The sequence below is a fragment of the Tupaia chinensis genome, unplaced genomic scaffold (genome assembly GCF_000334495.1).
Source record: "Tupaia chinensis unplaced genomic scaffold, TupChi_1.0 Scaffold000228_1, whole genome shotgun sequence".
Classification (NCBI taxonomy): Eukaryota; Metazoa; Chordata; class Mammalia; order Scandentia; family Tupaiidae; genus Tupaia; species Tupaia belangeri.
Window position 1 is genome coordinate 1055933 of NW_006159703.1, and position 8241 is coordinate 1064173.

The following is an 8241-nucleotide window of genomic DNA, read 5'->3' on the forward strand; positions in this document are numbered from 1 at the left end:
CTTCCAAGACCTTTCTTTAACTTTCAAGATGAGAGAAAGTAGCTATAGCAAGAATTCATCCATTCCCTCTTTTCCATAACTACTTACCGAGGACCCAGTCTATTCCTAAACCTGCACTAAATGCGCTAAGCACTGAAGAAATGTTGCCTCAGGAAATACAAAGTCCACCCATCCAGGTCATGAGTTGCACACAGAAACACATAGCTTGGCATCCAGCTTAAAATGACCCAGGGGAAGTGTCACCAAAGCTGAGACCTGAGGATGGCGAGGTAAAGTGTTATTTGTGTGAGTTGTTGCCTCAGGGTGTCCTGTTCTCTCCCTCTAGGACACAAGGGCTGTTCCTCTTTATAAATTTCCCAGAATTAAGTGGTACAGTCTCAATCACCTGTCAGTTACATTAGAGGAAGTATAACATTTTATATCAAAAAGTAAACTAACAGGACAAGAATGTTACAATGCAGAAAATAGAAATAAAATCACAGCTTTCGGTGACCTTGGCAGACCATCAGTATCGCAATGAGCAGTTCTCTTACTTATCATTGTGACACAAACATGTTTATAAAAGCGTACAAGTATGAGCCGGATTCAGACCACAATATAGCTGTTAAGCGCTGTGTTGTCATTCCCCCTGCTCAAAATAAAGTTGTTTCTTAACTATACCTGTCTACTATACTCATATAGCAGCCAGGGATGCTTGGTCTCATACACGCTGAAATAAATAAATAAAAGCATACAAATCTTATTACAACTGAGGGTCAAACACTCAGCCTGCAGAATGTAGTAAAGAAAGAGGCTCATGAACTGGTACTCTTACGATGAGGTGACAACCATTCAGTCCTATGATTCTAGCATGTTCTTCCTTTTGGGTAAGGTGTGGTTTCTGCAGAACTACAGAAACATAGCTGTCACTCCTAATAGTATAATTTACTTCATGGTCTATGCAAGCCTAGGGCATATTTGTTTCCTCAGTGATTAGCAAGCCCAGACAGTGTTGAAGTCAGTATCTCCTTGGCCTAAAGGCATCAGGGGAATATAGTATTGGCTGCGGTATTAAGTAACCATGAAACTGACACTGGTGAGGAGGGGATATTAGTATTAATGAGAAAGATGCACCTGTGTTCCTTTTCTGAAACATTAGTTTATCTCTCTTCAGATTAATAACAAGAGTCACTGCTTTGGTTACAAAAATCATCGTAGGGAAAAAGGTAGTGGATTTGCTATCCTAGAGCTTGTTAAATTACGAATGCCACACTAGGTGTGTATATAGGTTAATACAATAAACTTTTTAAATCTTTTATTATAAGAAGTGTATGCCAGGCAAAGGGAATAACATAGGCAAAGAAAACAGTGTGATCCTAACATCAAGCAGTGTTTTTGTCTGGATCCTAAAGGTTTTCGTGAGGAGTGTCAAAATATGAGGTTAGAGAGGTGCACAAGGGCCAGTGCATAAATCCTGTGAAGAATTTTGGATTAACTGATCCTATGAGATCACACTATTAAGAGTGTAGTAAGAAGTTTCTTAAAGTGAAGAGACTATTCTCTATCTGAGAACTGGGCTAAGTTGCTGGAATATCTTGACCTTAGGTTTCCATGGGTTCTCTCTTCTTTCATTGCCACTGAGGAAGAAACTTGAAAGGTGCTGAGTTACGAACTGTGCTCTGCTTACATTTTATGCTGTCCTGGAAGGGTGAAGAGTGCATTCTCTTTCCTTTCTGCCCTGTAAGAGCATGATACATTCTCAATCATTGCCATGTCTCTTGCAATATCCTTGCCTGGAAGGAGTGTATTACCCACCCCCTATTGATTTTGAGCTTGGCCTTATTATATGCTTTGACCAGGAGGATGTGAGTAAACTTGACATATGTCATAACACAGCAAAAGTATTAACAAGCATCACTTGTTTCTGCAAACTTCTGCTCCTTGTTCCTCAGCCATAGAAAGGCATGTCCCCAATCAAGACTGCTCCTTGAGTCTGGGTTCTGCCATGCAGAAATGGAGAGGCATAGAGGACTCCAGCTGTTGACTCAGTGCAATATGTAAGTGAGAAATGCATTGTTATTGTAAACCACTACAATAGTGCACTTGTTACTACAGCAAACCCACATGATATCTCTTAAAAGAGCTCTTTAGATGTCATTACCAGCCGTAGAGGGAAAAATAAGCAAAACAACAGAAACCTTCGAGTGGGATGACTATATAATGCCCAGGCCTAAGCTTACACCTCATCCCTCAACTCCTACAATTGTGTAATGACTATTGAGCGGGCTAAATGTATATTGATGTAGTTGTCCCTGACTCCAACATGGAAAATTAGTATAACCAATTAGAAATGTCTGCCATGAGCATGGGATTTTGGGGTGATGATAAAAATGATATGCTTGCTAATCTAGAGCCCACTTTCCCACTCTTCCTTTCAAAGAAAAAAATATTGCATTTTATTTTCTGCTCATTACCTTCTTTTGGGTTCTGCTAAACATACTCCTTCCCTCTCACAGGATTCTCACACCCCTGGTTGAAGCACCCTGGAGTGTGGCAGTAAGTGAGGCTGGATTTTTTCCACCACCAAAAAGAGAGCAGGTTGTTAGCAAAAAGGGTCATCATCTCTCTTTGAATGGCCTGTCATATGCTTCCCCCTCTGATCACTTCTTCCTATGCTTCTGAAAGAAGTGGTCAGTTTTGCTGCTCCTGTAAGCAGTCTTACACAAAGTACATGCAGCTCTTCACAGAGTTCAAGTGAGTGTAGACATCATCAAAAAATCCCATTCCTGACAGTTCTACTAGCTCATTCAGGGATAGGCTAGGGTGTAAAACTGTGGACCAGGGATGTATTTCATATAGTAATCAGGTACCTGGCATATGGCCTATACCTTCTCAGAAGGACCCAACTCCCATCCAACCACTCTTACATTGCTAGAGCGCCATCTGGGGGCCACTTTAATAAATTCTTTTCCCCACACTTCATTAGCTTTCTATGAAGAAACGTTATAAATTATATGAGAAACAAAAAGAGAGAGTTGTAATTTTATTTTTTTCTTGCTAGATGTGGTGCTATCACTAGAGAGAGACAGAGAGAGAGGGAAGATATCACCTCCTTGGGGAATGGTCATGCCATAATTACTTCTCCATGTCTCCTTTGGGTTGGGATTTTTACCAAATAGGATGTTTCTCAAGCCTCTGGCTGTGGGACTCCAAGCCCAAGGTCAGCCATGTGGGATCTAGCTGCCTTAACCTCTAGGACACAGAGCGGGCCCAGGGAGAAATCATTTTTGCTGTACATCTCTGTATGCTAGGATACTATTCTGGAAAGTAAATGCATTTATCCTCCCTAACCAACCATATAAGGTAGTTGTTGTTATCCTCATCACACAGATGAGAAAAGGAGGCTCTGAATGTGAGTTGTCTGCTCAACCAAGAATCAGAACCAGCATTCAAAACCAAGTTTTGCTTATGTCAAAGCAAATGTTCCTTTCTTATTCAACACTCCCAACTCCTGATTTAATTCAGTGCTCTTACATTTCACAAAGTTGTATTACTCTTCAGCAGAACATGTCAACCTCAGTGAAGAAAATCTGTCTGTGTGAAACCCGAATGAATTTATTTAGACGTTTCCTATCACTATTTTTGCTGTCTTTTCTTCCTATGCAAGGTGTGTACTAAGTATTTATTTAATAAAAGACTAAATGAATAAAATATTTTCCTTGATTCCTTTCAAATGCTTTCAAAATTCACATACCCAGAAGAACTGCTCCCCTGAACCCTCAATCTGACTACTGTTCTACTCTCCATTGCCATCACAGGAAAGGTCTCCCTGGCCATCACCCCTTACCATACAGGTAAATCCCATGCTATCATAATACACTGTACTGACCATACCTCATATGGCTAGTACACAATCCAGGCATTTCTTTTCTTTTCTTTCTTTCTTTTAGAGAGATTTTTGTTATCAGGCATGTGTGCTTGCTGGAGAGATAGAAAGCAAAACTACATCCCCCATGGAGGATAGCCATGCCTCAATCCCTTCTCTTCCATTCTCCTCTTGGGATTTTGGGCATGCATGTACATGTGCCCCACATGAGTTTTAAGCTGCTGGGTCTTGGGCTCAAACAATAGTCGACTACATGGGAGTCCAGCAATGTAACCATTATACCATCTGCTGGTCCCAATGATCCAGGCATTTCTAAGAATGAAGAGAGGTGGTGTCAAAAATCATATAGGACATTCCATGTGTAAATGAAAACCTATTCAAAATTACCTTTTTACCATAAGAAAATCATTTAATTGTCCAAATAATCACTTTCTTATTCACCTACCTTGTTGAGTTTGATTTTCTGATACTGGTTTATATTAAGTAAGATGTGGGTATGTATATACACATTAATGTGCATTTCACATCAACAGGCTGTAAAACATTTGAGGTTTTTTTTTTAGGACTATATGCACTGTCTCAGTAAGACTGTGAGCTTTACGAGGGCAAGTTCTAATTTTTAAATTATTTTATAATCCCCTAATTCCCACTGCAATTCTTTGACTATCTAATTAAATATGTATGACTGACCAAGGATTCTCTTTTTCTCTAGCTAGTCTTTTGAAAGAAATACTAATGAGCAATTAAACATTTTAAAAGGGACAAAAGACTGAGGAGTTTATTTTCCAAAAAAGTAATTATTAGTGCCTACCATAGGAGGAACTTCACCGGGTGATCGGAGTACATAGTCTCTGGCCTCAAGGATAAAATCTCATGGGATGAACAATTATAGTGCCATATTCTGGGTCAGCAGAGGCCCAGGGGTATCCTACACTTTGAGGGAAAGCAAAAATGACTGACTGCTGAGGTCTCTAATTACTGAGCTTCCTCCTGAAGTGATGGTAAATGTTAGAATGCAATTAAATAAACATTATAATGCAATTAGAAAAAATGTGTGCTGAATTGAATTAAACCAAATTGCCACCTTGTTCAACAGAAGCTAAACAGGAACCACAAAAAATGAAAATGTCAGTTTTCTTTTCTGTTGTTGTTGTTGTTGTTGTAAATTCAGGGTTTCCCAGTAAGTTACTTATGGAGCTAGTTTAGAAGATTTTTAACCCATTAGGGTCCTTAAGAAATTTTGAAACTTCTCCTCTACTGAAGAGGCCCTGTGCTGAATGTGAGTAGAATTTATGTGTGTCATTTACGGACCTGATGTACAAGTTCCTTCAAGACGTGGTCTTCATCTGTTTCTTTACCAGCCAGCTGAATAGAGATCACCTCAAGGATCTGGAGCATTTGACTCACAAGATGGGAGGAAGCCTAGATTTACTAACGACTAGGAAAGAAAGCCACCATCCACCACATTGAATTGTCATCATACCAGAGAGAAATAAATGTATATTGTATTATACTTAAGTTTTTTTGTTGCTGTTGTTGTAGTAATATTGTTTCTGGACTAATAGAATTGCCTATTATTATTCTTTTATTACATACTGTCTACTTGAAAGAAGAGAGAGTTTTTATTTCAGAATACAAAGAACGGGCTAGGTTAAAGGTATTCGGGACCTAACATTTGCTATACATAATCCATCAGTTGATAAATCATAAGTCCATGGGTCATTTGTCTATCTGGAATATATTTTACCCCCTCTAGATTCCTCATTTTGGCTCCAGGCTACAGAGGTTAATTGCAGTAGAGTCAAATGCGTTTATTCAACTTAAAAGCACAGATTTCTTGTAGTCCATCTTAGCTTTACTAGTGAACATTGTTTTCTTACATTTACTGAAACACTTAAGCCATAAATACCAAAGTACTGGCTGAGAAAATCCAGGAGGAAACATTCATCAGGAAAAAGAGATATATTCCAAAGAAAAGTTATTGCATTAAAGAAAAAAAGTTCCCCATAATGGTTCTATGGTTCTGAAACATCTAAAGGAAAGTCATACCAAGCAGGAATATATTTTCCAAGTTTTCCTCTTGAGGATCATAGACATGAAAGAAAAATGCTCAATTTTTGGCATTGTTCATTTTGCAAAAAAATATTATTTGTTAGCAAAGGAAGGAAAAGGAAAAAAGATACCAAGGATGAAGATTATATATAGACACATACATAGACACATATATATGACATTTTATGAGTATTTGGCAAAAATTTATTCAAATATAAACCATAAAGCACTTTCATGCAGTTTATTTTTGAAGGTTAGAGCTTCCTGTTGAGACTAGCTGAAATATTTTTCAGTTTTTTGACTCTCAAGGAACCATAAGACATTAAGGAGCCCTGACAAATATATCTTTCTAAGGATAGAATTTAAATGGTTCTGCCCTTAAATTTGCATCATGCTCTGCCATGTGTTATATATACAGAATATATATGTATATATATTATCAGCCCATCTCACATAAGGGGTCACTGAGATTCAGAGACTTCAAAGGACTTGTCTAAGCTTACTTGGACATATCTATGAGACAACGCAAGCCATCACCCACTAAGTGGTCTGTAGGCTGTAATTTGCATTATTGAATTTTCTGAAAATTATCAAAGAAACTGCTATAATCACGTGAATCAATACAATAGTTATGGATGTGCCTGTGAAAGGAAAATGTGACCCACAGGATGCAGCTGAACTAGTCCTAGCTTAAATCTTAGAAAAGAACAACTGAATCACTCAGTGAGCAGTAAGTTAAGCCCTATTTTGAAAATTCCAATGAAAATATCAGAAACAAGCTGGTTCAGTGATGCAGAAGTAACACACTGCTTAAGCAATCCCAAATTCGTATGGAGGACAGTGAGTTTGGGTCCCCAGCCATCCTGTACAGCCCAGACTGGTCCACCATGACCCCAGCAGGCAGAGGAGGCTGAGGATGGGGAGAAGAGCAAATGATGGAGATCATAGCATGGGACCTGTTGTGAGTGCTTGTCTTCTTTCAAAAAAGAAAGACATAAACTTATTTTAAAAAAGAAAGAAAATATCAGAACCACAAAATGTTTGTTCAAGCCCTACCCTAAGAACATACTTGTTTCAGGAAAGATGAAATAAAACAAATTTCTAGACTAATAAAGTGAGACTCAGTGCCATGATAAAACCACCATGTGTGTTCCTAAGAAACATCTATATAACAAACACTTAAAGACTTAAAATCCCACTTTCCATTTATTTCCATTATTTTATTTGCAATATAATTCTTCAAAAAATGAAGAGAGGCTAAGAGACCTTTCTGTAAAATTACACAAATATAGCAAAATTATAAATAATTGTGCATTTAAAAGAAAATTATACTTTCTTGAAACTATATTAATAGTCCAAACAAAATGAAAGCAGAAATTCAGAGTAAGAAATGAAAGACATTTCAACCTGTTTTATTGTGGTATAAATTTTATGCTTAATTGAACAAATAGAACAACAAAAACAACAAAAGAGATGGAAACGCCTTTCTGTTCTAAATCAGTTCAGCAAATGTGCACTGAATATTCTCTGTATTATTAAGTATGCCAGCAGGAAGCAAACTTTACCCTAGATGACTCAAATAAAAAGACTTTCATAAAAGGGCTACTTATAGATGTGTGGACAAGGTGAAGAGAATGTACAGGGAATAGTGACACCACGTACAATTTTCTTTCCCATGTTAGAAAACGGGAGAGCACAAATACCCAAATAGGAAAGCCCACCATAATTCTTAAAATTAACACTGAAATTGTGCTTTGATGCTTTGACAGCTAAGGTTAAAGAAAGATAACACCAGTTACATTATCTCCCTGGATATTATTGTCATTACCATCACCATCCTCATTAGCCTCACTAAAATATGTATTATTATTAAATGCCAAGGGCCTGGCATGGTTCTAAACAATTATTAGAAAAATTAGGCTGGAATAAGTAAGGGGGAAATGAAGGGAGGAAAAAAGAGGAACTAGGAGCCCAGAAAGAGGTGAAGTACCTAAGTGCAATCGAACTGGAGGGGTGTGACCATGTAGACCAGGACCAGAAAAGTAGGAAAGGGATCAGGAAGCACTGTGGAAGGAGGATCCATGGATATGAGGAGTGATCACAGTCGCATGGGTAACAGGGAAAAGAGGGATGCAATGTATTTCTGAAATTCTAATCACAGATACCCAGAAGAATAATGAGGCAATTAATAGCTGAGGGGAGGTTAGAGAGCAATTTAGAAATGGGAATAACAAACAGGGAGGGCGTTTCTGTTCTTACTGAGCATCAGAACAGGGGCATGTTCAGACAGAAGTGGATTCAAGTTCTAATTCAGTTCCTCACTG

General features: G+C 38.1%; 1 non-coding gene across 1 annotated transcript; it reads left to right on the forward strand.

The window, feature by feature from the left end:
* Positions 1 to 576: 576 nt before the first annotated feature.
* LOC114007760 (small nucleolar RNA SNORA63) lies at positions 577 to 708 on the forward strand. The gene has a single exon (XR_003549343.1). It is a non-coding gene; the product is annotated as a small nucleolar RNA SNORA63 (small nucleolar RNA).
* The last annotated feature ends 7533 nt before the right edge of the window (positions 709 to 8241 follow it).